This window comes from Cupressus sempervirens, chromosome 1, assembly GCF_028749045.1.
Source record: "Cupressus sempervirens isolate cs-2001-9-10 chromosome 1, ASM2874904v1, whole genome shotgun sequence".
NCBI classification, from domain to species: domain Eukaryota; kingdom Viridiplantae; phylum Streptophyta; class Pinopsida; order Cupressales; family Cupressaceae; genus Cupressus; species Cupressus sempervirens.
In genome coordinates, this window is record NC_143118.1 from 313,329,239 (window position 1) to 313,344,221 (window position 14,983).

The following is a 14,983-nucleotide window of genomic DNA, read 5'->3' on the forward strand; positions in this document are numbered from 1 at the left end:
CTTCAATTTAGTAAAGAATTTAGATTTGAATCAGGTTTGGGTTTGAATTGTATTTGATTCGAAGATTGGATTAAACAAAGGTTTGTATGAAAGAAATTCTAAGATTAATTTTTATGATCAAACCTATTAGACAAATTAATAGGTAAATCTGAGGAATGGTTATTATGAGTAATTTAGAAACCATTATTTTTAAAAGGGAAATTCTTAATTTAAAGAATTAGAAGACCCTTTTGAAACTAGTATATGTACTCATTTTATGTATATATATTTATGATTGAAATACTGTAATACTTAAGTGTTGCATTTATATATATATAAACATACATACATATATATATACACACATATATATACACATGTATTATTTAAATACTGATCATTAATAATCACGACTAAAATATGCGATAGAAAACTTTTAATAAAATCTGAATCGTGTTTTGAAATGTCTTAAAATATATAATAAATAAAATAAATCAAAGAGAGGCAGGGAGGGACTAGCCCGTACCCCCACCCCCTCTCATGGCATATGAGAGCCAGCAGCTCTGCTACTGTAGACACTGTGACAATAGTGCTGTCACAGGACTGCATCAGTAGGCTGCTTTGGCACTGCCACCCAATCCATGGATGGTCGTGGGTATTAAAGCTGCGAGGGGGGTAGTGTGATTAGATTATGATCGCAAGGTTATAAATATGATATGGGATCCCCCATCCTGCGATTGAAAGATTGTAGGTACAATGTACCCACGGTTGGGCGGCTCGGCCATCAATGGTAGCAATGATAGTCACGCATCATACAGAGGCCACAAGGGTGGATAGACCCCGGTACTGCACCCAAAGTTATCAATGTGCAGGGTACGGCAAAAAGCATACCGCTTATTTGTTGTTGTAAATTGATGGTATAAATCAATTATATCTATATAAAGTTATTAATATTATTATATGTATGTATAAATATATGTGAATACATATATATACATACATACATACATACATACATACATATATATATGTATGTATGTATGTATGTATGTATGTATGTATGTATGTATGTATATATAATATTGTAATTCAATTTTGTTAGCATAATGAGATATTAATTATTATTATATGTGTGTGTGTGTGTGTGTATATAATATTAATAGAATTTTATTTAAGTTAATAATCGAGTCAGTGAAATCTCAATAAAGCAATATAGTTAGAATTTAATAACTACTTAATTAGTCTAAAGACTAATAAGAGTGTTATAATAGAGGATTTTAATAGGAATGATTGTAGATAGAATTGATGGAAAGAGATATAATTATATGAAATAATTTAGAGACTCTAAAAGGCATTGGACTAAGATTGAATAATTATGTTATTTAATAGATTTGAATTATTAAATAACCTATTAATATACCTTAATGGAGTTAAGAGTTAGCCAAATATTAACTAATGAGTTATGGAAGGATTCTATAGATCGAGTATTTATAGTTTGATAAGTTTTTATTTTATTAATGTTTGTAAGGACTAGCAAACTATTAATAAATAATGGTTTAAATAGTTATTAACAAATTTGAATAGGGATAATCTAGTGGAGATTATTTATTGAAGTTTCATAAAAGATAATAATTTTTGGATTTGGATTATAATTGATTTTAATCAATTGATGTTCATTGAGTTGTCAATATAATTAGAGTCTTAACTTGAATTGATTATCATGATGAATGTGGTCATTACAGAATTATTATTAAGATTTTCAATATAGCTTGTTATTAAAAATTAACAAGTTGTTATTATTGAATTATTAATATGATCATTTGAGTACTAAATTATAGTTGAATTTTATCTTACAGAATTCTAGTTAGTTATTAGTCAACTAATATTAATTAGAATGTTGCTATGGTTATGCAATTATTAATTAAATCAATTAATTAGAGTTAATTAAATTTAATGGAGATTTAATTGATACGATTCTTTTAACGAGATTGTAGAAATATTGATATCGAAGTTAATAAGTCTTATGACTTGAATAATGACTTTAGATATTATATGGTTGTCAACGATGATAACGATTAAATTAAAAGACTCAAACTTTAGTAATACTTAATTAAGTTTCTAATTGAAAAATATTAGAATGTTAATAGGTCATGGAAGGTGTACCTATTGATTTAATTGATCATTTTAATAAATTTATATTCTTCTTATTTGAAGGCTAGTAATTGGTTCTTTTATAAACGAATAATGATTCTTTGATTACATTGAAAGTTGAAGTAACATTAAGGAAGAGTTATTCAACCAGTAATCTCAGTAAAATAAAGTGAATGATTTTATTAGGAGACAAATAATTTAATGAGTAAATATCTATCCTTAAGTTATTCTTAGAAGACAATTCTTAATAATGAAAGGATAATGCTATCAGGGGAAATGGGTTGACTTGTAGGTCAAATGGTGAAACCTATACACTTAGAAGTATACTTGCAAATAGAAAATTGGAAACCTCTACACTTGATTCAACTATGTAATATAGCAAAACCAAAACATGTGTTTGCATCATGTATTCTCTATGGTTCTTATTTTAAGTTTTGGGTTGACTAGTGTTGACCAGTCTTAGGTTGTTACCAGAGGCTTGGGGGTTATGAGATGTGATGGCATGTTGATTTTATTTAGTCTCGATCTTTATAAACCCAACCATGGTAATGTGATCGTATGCTCTATGAAATGTTTATATTTATTGATTGTTATTGTTCATCAGTCTTCATGTGTGAAGCTAAGATGTATGTGTATAAGACACTTGAGCTAATCATTTTTGAGTCATCGATCAGTTATCCTTGGATTATTTTCTAGTCGCCATGATGGGACTGAAATGATGATTTATTTCTTGATGATGTCATGTTGTGACATGTTTTGACTCAACCATTTTGGAGTCTTTGATCAGTATGATTTTGAGATATATTTTGGTTATTGAGAACCAATGGATACTTTTGATTATCAGTGATGCCTTCAGTTGCCAATAGAGAACTATTGTGGTCATGATTTTCTATGGATGCTTTTCAGATGCTCATGGAGATTTGATGATTCTTATCTTGGAGATTTGATGATTCTTATTATGGATATTTGATGCTTATATTGTGGATATTTGATGTTTCTTTTATGGATTATCTTTTGGATTTTCTTTCTAGTCACTTGTATAGGACTGGGGTGATTTTATGATTCCATGAGCTTAGGGTAGGTAATCTACTTGTAGTGTCATAAAATGGCTTGCAATGGGGGCCGGGGCATTAAGTGGCTGCCAGGGTAACTCATTGTAAGTTTGGTTAATAAGTGATAACATTTACACACTAAATGGGGATTAAATGAACCTAAAAAGATAAGTGTTTTGGTTCTCGCCCATGCCTTGAGTGCTTGTACAGACTAGGATGGGAGTAGAGAGAGCACATGGTTGCAACCTTGCATTCCATAGTATGCCTTGTCAGTATGAGAGGATACTAGTGGCCGTATGAGATTAGTATGGACCCATGGAGTTTAGATAACTGCTAGGGTAACTTGTACATGATAAATGCGATGACACTTTCCAACTTGCATAGTAGGTTTCCTACATGTCATTGTGTGCCTCTGGGAAGTAGATGTCAGTTTTGTGTGTTGAAACCTTTGAGTTAGTATACTTTTAGGATTCTTGGACTTAGAGATTTACGCTATTTGTTTTTGGATAGCCTGTTTGGGACTTAATATTATCTCCTTAGCACAGTGGGAGTGGACCATTTAGGTTTCACATGGTCGAGTGGTAGTTTTTTTCCACTCTTATCATTTGAGATCCATCCAAGACACCATGGCTGGAGTATTCTTGGTTGGTATTTATCTTCATTATGTTCTTGGAACATTATGATTGATGATATACCTTATGATGGATGTATTTACTAGTACTTTTCTTACATTGATGGTTTGCATATGTTAGATGATGATATATTATGCTTTACTTTGCATGTTAGTAGGATGATTTAGGAGTGACATTCCTACTATGATAATATCGATGATCTCTTCAGTGCTTTGGAATGTTATGCACAGAGGGATGGCTAGGATCCACGATGGTCTAATGATGCTATTGACGATTGGGAGGAGCCGTGCACTTAGTTATTTATGTTTGTGGTTTATGGTTATCTATTATGGTGCTTATATCTTTATGATGATGATGTATCATGTATGACATGTGGTTTCATTTACTGCATCATGGACTAATGTTGGATGATGATGTTCTTTATTTACATAGATGTATGTTCTTTTAAGCCTCTCATACCTTGTGACATGTACAGTGGATGATTGAGCTAAACTAAAAATATAATTACAAAAAGAACACTTGTATATTGTTGGATGTATCATTGTTATTTCATAAGGATGTGATGTTAGATGAATAGTTAAGATTAGATGTGATTCAACATTAAGGGATCCTTTAAGAATGTAATATGTTATGTTATGTTTACTTTTAGTTGGATGTTACTATTTCTTCCATGAATGTTGTGAATGGTTTATCTTTCATGTTAAAAAAAAATTGATTACTAAACATAGTGAAATTTTAGATTAATTCTTTCAATCCCTTGGCGGGGCATTACAATGAAACCAAATTCAGATTCAAATGATCAAACAGGAGTTGCTCTTAAATACATTCATAAGGTATCCATTTTATGAAAGCCAATTACATGATTTAATTATTTGTTCAATTTTCTTGAATTGTGACTGAATTATAATAATAAAAAACACAACCTTTTCTTAAATGGTTTTACAAACTGATTGTCTATAGACAATGTAACTAGTCTTAAATTTTCCTTGTATAGTTCCCTGCATTGATCTTTCAACAAATAAAATTCAATTATACATGTTTGTGTAACTCAAACCATTTAATATGTAAATATTTTTTAGGATTTTGAGCTCACAAATAGAGAATTTTTAGGGTTATGTGATATTGATCTAAAGAAGTTGCTACCAAAAAAGAAACTCTATTTAGAGCTAGATCTAGATCACACATTTCTCAGTTCTACTCATTTTGTTGAAGTCCCCCACGAAGAGGCAACATATGTCACATCAACTTACTTAAAGGGTATATCAAATGCTGAATCAAGTGTGCTAGTCAGTTAGTTACTTGGATAATTTTTTAAATATCATTTTTCTTTGAAATCATTTCTTCGATAGTTGTAAGGACTCGTGCTTTAGTTACCTATTCTTTTTCCTTGATTGTACCTTTCCATGTCTGTTAACAACTCTAATTACCTTTGCTATTTGTTATTGTTGTTTATTATTAGTCTGTTCACTGCTTATTTTCACTTGATTGCTAACTTAAGATTTTTTCCTTAGATTTATTTATTCTTATTCGCTGCTACATGACTTGCAATCCTTTTCGTTCATGATAAGAGTGTTTTATTAAGGTGGTGCTATGACAATGTTTTTAGTCTACTGTTGTAAGTTAAACGGATTTGATTTGATGCCATTTTCCTATTGAATGTTGATTTTTGCTCTTTCAATGAGTACTTATGGTAATTGGTTCGATCTAGATATTTGATTGCTAAAGAGTAATATCACTACAAGAAACAAAACTTATGTGTGGCCAAACTACTCCAAATTATATTTTATGAGAGTCTATCACTACAATAATTTAGAGAAGTGTAATTGACATGAAATATAATTTTAAAATGCTTGAATAGAAGAATTAAAAATTGTTGAATTGTTATTGATAAAGATTTAGATTTTTTTTTTCATAATAACTAAAATTTGTGTTCTTTGAGAAGAGTATATCATGTTACAGTGACTTTGATCATGGTAGATCTAATGTTGGGAAGACAACTTCATCAAATTTTTGCATTATTCTATAAAGGGTACTAGCTCAATGGAAGAGCACCTGCTTTATAAGTAGGAGGATGGTGGTTCAATTCCATCGTGTCCTAATATGACTAAATTAATGATTAAATAAGCTACCAAATAAACTACCAAATACATTACCAAATATACTACCATATATACTACCAAATAAACTATCAAATATATTACAATATATACTACCCAAAAAACTACCAAATATACTACCAAATCAACTACAAAATACACTACCACATATACTACCCAAAAAACTACCAAATATACTACCAAATAAACTACCAAAATTACGAAATAAACTACCATATAAACTACCAAGTAAAAACAATAAAAGATTAAATCAATGACCTAATCAATGATTAAATTAGTTTAGTCATAAATTTGGTTGGGAGATAAATGTCTGGCAATAAACTACCATTGGTCACGTGATCAAAATTAGTCACATATCTACAATATTTAGTAGTTTATTTAGTATTATATTGTTGGTTTGTACTAGTGGAATAATGAGTTCATCATTAACTCTGTATTAAGATTCATAGCATCTTCTAGTTATTTGCAAAGGAAATTTATAACTTAAGCTAATGTCATATGGCTTGCTTGAGAAAGATGTCTGTGTTCTTATTAATGGTTACTAATGACTGTCCACATTTAGTTCTTCAATATCCTATTTGACAAGCTTTCCATAGACATTTCTTTGCCATACTAAGTATTTTTGAAAATATATTTGAGTAGAAGCATTACAGTAGATAATACATGATGTTTTAACAAATAAAGTAATGGGTTAAAGACTATTATTTCCAAGGTATTATGTCATAGTATTTTAATTGTAATGATCTTAGACTAATGATATTCTTGAAGGTAACTTTGACATGCAACAAGAAAGACAACCTATAGCCAAGGCTATATTGTGCCTACAACCAAAGCCATAAATGCTCATAGCCAAAGCCACTAGTGCACATAGCCAAAGCCATGGATGCTTATAGCCAAAGTTACGAGTTTTCACAGCCAAAGCCATGAGTACATGAAGTCAATGGTCACAATTGTTTACAACTATTCACCAGAAACAACTTCTTTGCAGTTTTTGAGAAATACTAATAAAGCAAAAAAGAACATCTACTAGTTGGTAGACATAATGGCAACTCTCTAGCAATTGAATTTAATTTCATACATGCACATATCTAATTTAATATCATACACGAACATATCTAATTTAACGTCATACATGAACAAACATATAATAGAAAATGATAACCAATAATGTCATATACATTAACAAACACATAATATATTATGATAACCAATAATATCAGATATGAAAAAACATATCATATATTAACCAATAATGTCATACATCAAATATAGAATGTCATATGTACATCAACTGTATGTCGAATATGTCTCTCCGATGCCTATATATATACATGGGGAAGGAAACAACTCTCTCTCTCTCTCTCTCTCTATATATATATATATATATATATATCGAATATCTCAACTACATCTTTTCCTTCCCATGAGGGGAAGGAAACAAGTCTCTCGACGTCCTGTACCATCGTGTAGAGGGAGACAATGGAGATGATGGGGCCCTCCTGACATGCTCACTTGACCTCTTGTTGAGGCTCTCCTCTAGGTCCAACTGATACAAGGAAAGTAAATATGAATCAATATTTATTATACATTGAAATCAAATATATGTACACACAAAATCAATTATTTTCTTACCACCAACAAATAGTCACTCTGTAAGTCCACCTCAAATGCTCATGGACGATCAAGTATGACAAGACCCTACAAAAATTCAATAAATATAATCACTTATAAATAACATTAGAAATTTTGAGATTAACTATTATAAACAACAACTAAAATGAAGAAAATTCTTTCATACCTTCGTTAGTGGCTGTGAGCTAGCCACAACTGCAGCCACTCCACTATCAACAGACTGTCGTAGATGAGGAGGTGTGTCTGACATCATGAGCTGCATATCATACAATACATGTTATATCTAACATAAAACATGGAATAAATATAATAAAATGAATTAAATTAACATGAAACAACTGTACTTGTGTGAAGCTCATATGATGTCTCTGCTCTGTGTCTGTGGTAAAGGTTGAGGGTCCTATGGAGAACTGATGCACATGCATAATTTTTTTTGTCAATCCTTAATATGATTACATAATAAATATATGTATTAATTAAAATAATTGAATTGATACATACCTCAGGACTCGTCGAAGGGACAAAAAATGGGCCTAGAGGATCGCTAAGCTAGGCCCAGCAACACTTTGACCCTAAATTTTGAACAATGTCAATAAATGCTAATTAATTAATCATTCACTATACATATGAAATGTGATAAAATTAGTAATTTACCTATGTGTCAATGCAAAATGTCTCATTCAGGAACTGATCGATGACAAGCCCATCATCCACACCATCTCTAGCATGAGTGCCAAATGTGCATAGGGATCCACATGAAGTGCACATGTGAGAGGATGCATAGAAGGCTCCCCCTCAACTAATTGGCTTGTGGAATGGATGAGGGTCTACATCAAAGCATTAATGGTCCCTAGAGTGCTGGCCTCTACATGTTCCTTCACAACTGAAGGAATAATCACATGCTCGTGCTGTGGATGGACCATAGGTGCCCTAACTACATTAGGGTCACGACGTGCTCCTAGCCTCTCAAATGATGACCCCCCACCTCTACCCTAGGAGTCTAACATATCAAAATAATTGGGGATCTCCCCAAGGACAAAATCACAATATAATTTTTTCAAAAAATACATGGGGACCTCGTGATTGTTGCAAGGAGGGGCATCAAAAACCATCCACCATCTTTCCCAAAAAGTATTTCTAATAGCATCGTGTATGCACCAATGGATGGGGAATCATTTAATACCCCCTCTAATAGTATTTTGCTCACCGGGTTTTCTAAATAATGCACATATACTACCTTTTGGTATTTCCTTTTTTTTACCATTTTCATATGACAATTTATTTGCATAAAATCTTTTTTTTTCATCCCTCTGAGCCCTCCAAATATCTAACTGACCACTAACTGAGGCTATTTGAGTGTTAATGGATTTGAGGGATGATGCCAATTGAGCCCTCATTAGATTGGTTTGTCCGGATTCTTTCAACCAAGCAATGAGTCTTTCTAATTCAGTTTTGCCTCTCTCTATTTCATTTATTATATTTTCTTGTGTGTCTAGCAGAGGTCTTGCAATTGGTTTGGGTTGTGGAATTCGTTGTTCTTCTTGAGGAGGGTTTTGATTTTGAGGTTCTTGAGGGTTTTGTGGATTTTCCAATTGATTATGGACATTTCCTGATAAAAAATCAATTGAAATTCAACTAAATAAACAAATCTAAATAAAATTTTTAAAAAACCTACAAAAGAATATCAAAAATCAATAAAACAATATGGAAAACATATTAAACAATGCAAAGTTAAGTTTATATCACTTACCTCATTGTCGTGGGTGTGCTTGTTATCTTGGATTTCGTCGGTGAGGAGGCATTTTGGCAAATGGTGGTGAAATTTCGCTTCCAAACCCACGTACGCGATGTTGGAGAGCCAAAAAACAAAATAAAAATGATGGGCCACAGGTTTGCAGCCCATCATATAACTTTTTGTTCATAGAATAGCACATACACGCAATGGCTTGAGTCACCCAAGGCATATGCTACGAACTATTGAAAATTAGAAAAAAAAAAAAAAAAACTTGTCATATTTTTGGCACCACAACTCGGTGCACATGCCTCAATACTATCTCCTTTTGGAACTGATGTATGATATAGCCTTTAAATATCGCTCCCACATACCTCTTGATTGTCTAGTTTGATGAGGTGTGATAACCTGACCCCTTGGGTGCAATCATCCCTTCTTCATTTGATGTGCTAAAAATATAGTTCTTTTTCCATGTCTTATTCATCTCATCTCTAATATGTTCAACATCTACCTTACCTTTACCTTTATCAAATTCACAACTTGGTGCCTTTGACCTAGTTGGACAATACCTATTGATGTGACTAGTTTTCAAATAGCTAAAATATGTAGTTTGACTCAACCACCTTTGGCAATTCCCTCTAAAGTGTGTCCTAATACAATTCTCAAGAAAATGTCCATATTTTTGACAATAATGATAGCTTTATCTTGTATTATAATCCCAATTATAAGATTTTCCATTGTTCCTTACTTTTGTTTACTTGTTTGATGAACATATGGATTTGGATATGCATTCAAAAGCTCTATGCCCATACTTCTGACAATTGTAGCAATATCATTGAAATCTTTGTCAATGCATGGTCCTGGTTATGCATTCATGTGCCCGATGACCTTGCTTGTTGCACTTATGACAATAAATAATTTCCTTAGGCTTGACATTTTGATTTATAGCTTTGCTCCTACACACATTAGCAGTATGTCCTTTCTTACCACAATTATGACAAGTAGATTTGGGGTTTTTACCTATGTTGTTCCTTTCTTCTACATTTTTGGATGATTCTCCTTCTTCAGTACTTGTATATCCTACTCCAAATGTATCATTGTTGGATCTAGGAGATCTCAATAATTGTTCAAAGTATTTTATGGCTTCAATTAGTTTGTTGAAACTTTCAGTAAATTCCTTTTCTCTCTTTAGGCCACTCTACAACTGTTCATTCTACAACTTCAATGGAGTTATCTCAATCTCCTTAACATTCAATTTATAGTTGACATTCATCATTTGATTAGAGTATCCAATTGCATGTTGGAGATCTTGGTTAGCTCTGTTGACTTCTCTTATAATCTTTTGGCTAGAATTTCTTTGTCTTCTTAAATCATGATTTTGTCTTCCATAGCTTTCTTCTTTTGTTTAGTTATCTCACATAGTAGGATAGCTTGTGATTCTTTCTCTAACTTCAAGAGATTTATGATTTCCTCAGCTTGAACTCTATTCTTTTCCATTAGAACTGCAAGTACTACATCAAGTTCATTGGAGTCTCTATTGCAAATAGCTTAGTAGTGTCTATCTCTTTTGTATTGTGTGTCATTCTCTGCAATATCAATCTCTTTCCTTCTCTTCAAGAAATTATTTAAGTCTTCTCTTGCTTGATTCAATTGATGTAGTATGAGATGTATTTTAATATTCTGGTTCATAATAGTCTTTCCCAACTTTTAGACTTCCATTTCAAGATCTTTCCTCCAAGTTGAAAAGCTTCTCTTTAAGATAACAAGACTCTGATACGAATTTTTGGAATTACAATGGGAAAGGTAAACTTCTAGAGTGGGTGGGGGTGAATCAGTAGTTTAAACTTGAACCCATAAAACTTTTACCACACATCCATCTCATGCATTCAATGAGTAAACTAGAATAACATGTAAAACATATACATCTAAATCATGTAAACATGTAAGCATTCACATACAACACTAGGTATGATTATAGTGAGAAGGTAAAACTGGGGTGGGGATGACACCCACAAATCTTCACTACTATAGTAATAAAGTGTATCCAATGAAGGTTACGATGTTTTGACCATGAAACATGACCTACCCTATGAAAGGTCTTCCTTGTTAAAGTCTTACAAAGACTGTTAGGTCTCACCTTGTTAGAGGATTTCAACACCTTGTTATAACTGTGCCTTGTTAGAGGACTTCAACTTACAACTAAGTAACTAAAGGATTTCATATAGTTGGTTAGGACTACTTTGTTAAGAGATTTGAGTAAAATCACCTATTAAAATGTCTCAGCGCAGATCATGTGGTTTGCACTTGCTTGTCTAATAACAGACCACCTCTAAACAATGTCTTCTTGATCCTTCTCAATCAGATGTCTCAATGTTGTATCCTTTTCTCTATCCTCTATTTTTTTCGAACCATCTTCTTCACTCCAATTCCTTACAGAACCCATAAATAGTTTAGGGTTTCATCCTCCTTAAGAAGACTATGGTGGCTTAGGGTTAGGTATGAATCTATGGCTAATATTCATCCATTTTTTTGCTTAATCCTTCCCATTTTTATGATTGGCTATATGTAATTGCATAGGGAATCCAACTAGAGATTTTTCCTTATCTCCAAAATATCAAAATACAATCTCAAGTCAGCTCAAAAGTGGTTTACATAGTTTTTTGTGCCATTACAAACAAATATGTCAAAACTATCTTACTCTCGGCATGCACTATTCTGTATACTATGACTTGGCACCTGCATTTCTCGACATTCACTATTTACTTAGTTCTTGAATCTCGGCATGGTCTATTTGCTCAACACTTGAGTGACTCGACAAATGAGTGGCTTGACACTCACTATAATTCAACATGGTTTAATATTTACACATGCTCAACATGTATTACTAGTTTAGCATGAACTATGTAAATAACTTAAGTGTGTTGACACTCATCAAAACCAATCTAAGATCAACATCCATTCATTGTCATAATTGTTTCTCTATTGCACAATCTAGTCACATTTTGTGTTCCAATCTATAACACATTGTAAACAACATAATTACATTAAACTTATTCATATTACATTGTAAACTACCATAAAATAATATTCAAATTATTTTATTGAGCCTTATTTGTCTAAGTGAACATAAAAAATAAAAAAGCCTATATTTAATGTTGATTTCATCCTCTAAATATTTTAGGTCACACACTATGGCTTGTAAACTATTGGTTACTACAACAGGGTTTTAGTATTGGTATAGGAGACATAATTGTTGATGCTATAACCATGGAATTCATCAATGAAATAATTTTGAAAGCAAAGAATGAAGTCAAGAAACTTATTAAGGATGCTCAAGACAAGAAATTGGAGGTAGAACCTAAGCAAACAATGATAGAGTCCTTTGAAAACATAGTAAATCAAGTATCTTGAATCTATTAGATATAAACAATTTCCTTTAAAAATCACAACTTGAATCATAGTTCATTGAAGTTAAAATTTTTAGAAATACATTTTTTTAAACATTTAAAATTGAATCAATTTACAAACTTTTGACAAATGTTGAACATATAGCTCATTTGAAAAAGAGTAGCAACTTAGGAATTTATAACATATTCAACATTAAAATTGAAGCAATTTAAAGAATCATAACATTTTTGTTAAATGTATATATATAGTATATCAAATTTTTGTACCTAATTCCGTGCCTCATACCTATGTGTCTTCTACTTTCCCTTTTAGGTGTTAAATAAGGCTAATGATTATTTAGGAAGCAATTCACAAAAAAGCTTATCCAAGACTAACAATTTGAAGGCCATGGTTACTATTGGATCTAAAGGAAGTTTCATTAACATATCTCAAATGTCTTCGTGTGTGGGACAAAAAAATGTAGAAGGGAAGTGAATTCCTTATGGATTTGATGAAAGAACTCTACCACATTTTACAAAGGATGATAAAGGCCCAAAAAGTCAAGGATTTGTGAAGAATTCCTATCTTCATGGTTTGACTCCTTAGGAGATTTTTTTCCATGCAATGGGAGGACATGAAGGTTTGATAGATACTACAGTGAAAACATCACAAATAGAGTATATAAAATGTTATCTTGTGAAATATATGGAAGACATCATTGTTAAATATGATGGGACTGTTAGGAATTCACGTAGTGATATCATCTAGTTCTTGTATGGTGAGGATGGTATGGATGGTTGATAAGAAGCTAAGTATGGCAGACATTGTAGAAAAAAAAAACCTTGAGTTTGATGATGATTTGACATGCATCTTTAATGATGATAATGCAGAAAAAGTTATTCTACATATAAATATTATGAATGAAGAGGCTCCTAAAGATGAAGTACAAGATCAAAATTCAAAAGCTGATGTTTTGCTAAAGAAAATTGAGAGTAATATGATCACAAAAATGGCTCTCTGAGGAATTCCAAATATTAATAAAGTGTTTATAAAATCTAGAAAAATTATCAAGTTTGATGACAATGAAGGATTTAAGCCTAAGATAGACTGGATGTTGGATACAAAAGGGGGGAACATGCTAGCTATTATGTGTCATGAAGATGTTGACACCACAAGGACAACAAGTAATCACTTTATTGAAGTAATTAAGGTTCTTAGAATTAAGACTATAAGGAAATCTCTTCTAGATGAGCTTGGTGTTGTGATTTCTTTTTATGGGTCAAATGTGAACTACAAGCATTTAGATATTTTGTGTGACACAATGACATATTGGGGCCATCTAATGGCCATTACTAGACATGGTATCAATCATTATAATACAAGGCCAATGATGTCATGTTCATTTGAGGAAACAATTGATATTCTTTTGGATGTTGTTTTTGCTGAAGTAGACCCTCTGAGGGGTGTTACAAAGAACATCATTCTTAGCCTATTGGCTCTAATTAGTATAGGTGATTGTGCTCTATATTTGAATGACCAGATGGTATAAAATGAAATTGAACTCCAACTACCTAGCTATATGGAAGGAGTGGTAGACTTTGGCATAACACCATCTTGCTCCCCAATAATGGGAACACCACACCATGATGCAATGATGTCACCTAGCTATTTTTTGAGCCTAAGTCTTTGTAGTTTTCCAATTATAGATGCCCAATTTTCACCCTATATTGGTGGGATGACCTTCTCACCATCCTCATCTCTTGGCTACAACCCTTCATCCCCACATTGTAGCCCCTCATATATTGGATGTAGTCCCACATTGCTTAGATATAGCCCCACATCTCCAAGCTATAGTCCCACATCTCAAGGATATAGTCCTACATCACCATCCTATAGTCCAAGTTCTCCTAGATACAACCCTATGTCTCCAACATATTTCCCCACTAGTCCTTATTCTCCCACTATTAAATTTGATATGAATACATGATTATGAACTAAAATCCTATCATTTTACAACATGAAAATGATTGTGACATTTGGAAAAGATATGTTGGTTGTTATTTTATCTATTTAATAAATAGAATAAAGCCAAATCTTTAATTTGATGTTATACTAGTTGGGTTGTCTATAAATTTTTGGAAGGGCTTTAGTCTTTAATTCTAAGGAGATATCATCTTCACTGAAGTGAACCATTAATATATTAGCTAAATGCCTCCCATTTTTCAAATATGAGGGTGAAAGTGGTGGAGTGGACCTTATAGCTATGTCTTCTACTACACATAACAATCTTCTAGCTATGGT

At 32.2% G+C, this 14,983-nt stretch overlaps 2 pseudogenes; both read left to right on the forward strand.

Annotated features, from left to right (window-relative positions):
• The window catches only part of LOC149577368 (DNA-directed RNA polymerase II subunit RPB1-like), a 36,093-nt pseudogene extending 22,622 nt beyond the window's left edge, over positions 1 to 13,471 (forward strand).
• Positions 13,472 to 13,475: 4 nt separating this feature from the next.
• Positions 13,476 to 14,669, forward strand: LOC149577369 (DNA-directed RNA polymerase II subunit RPB1 pseudogene; annotated as a pseudogene).
• The last annotated feature ends 314 nt before the right edge of the window (positions 14,670 to 14,983 follow it).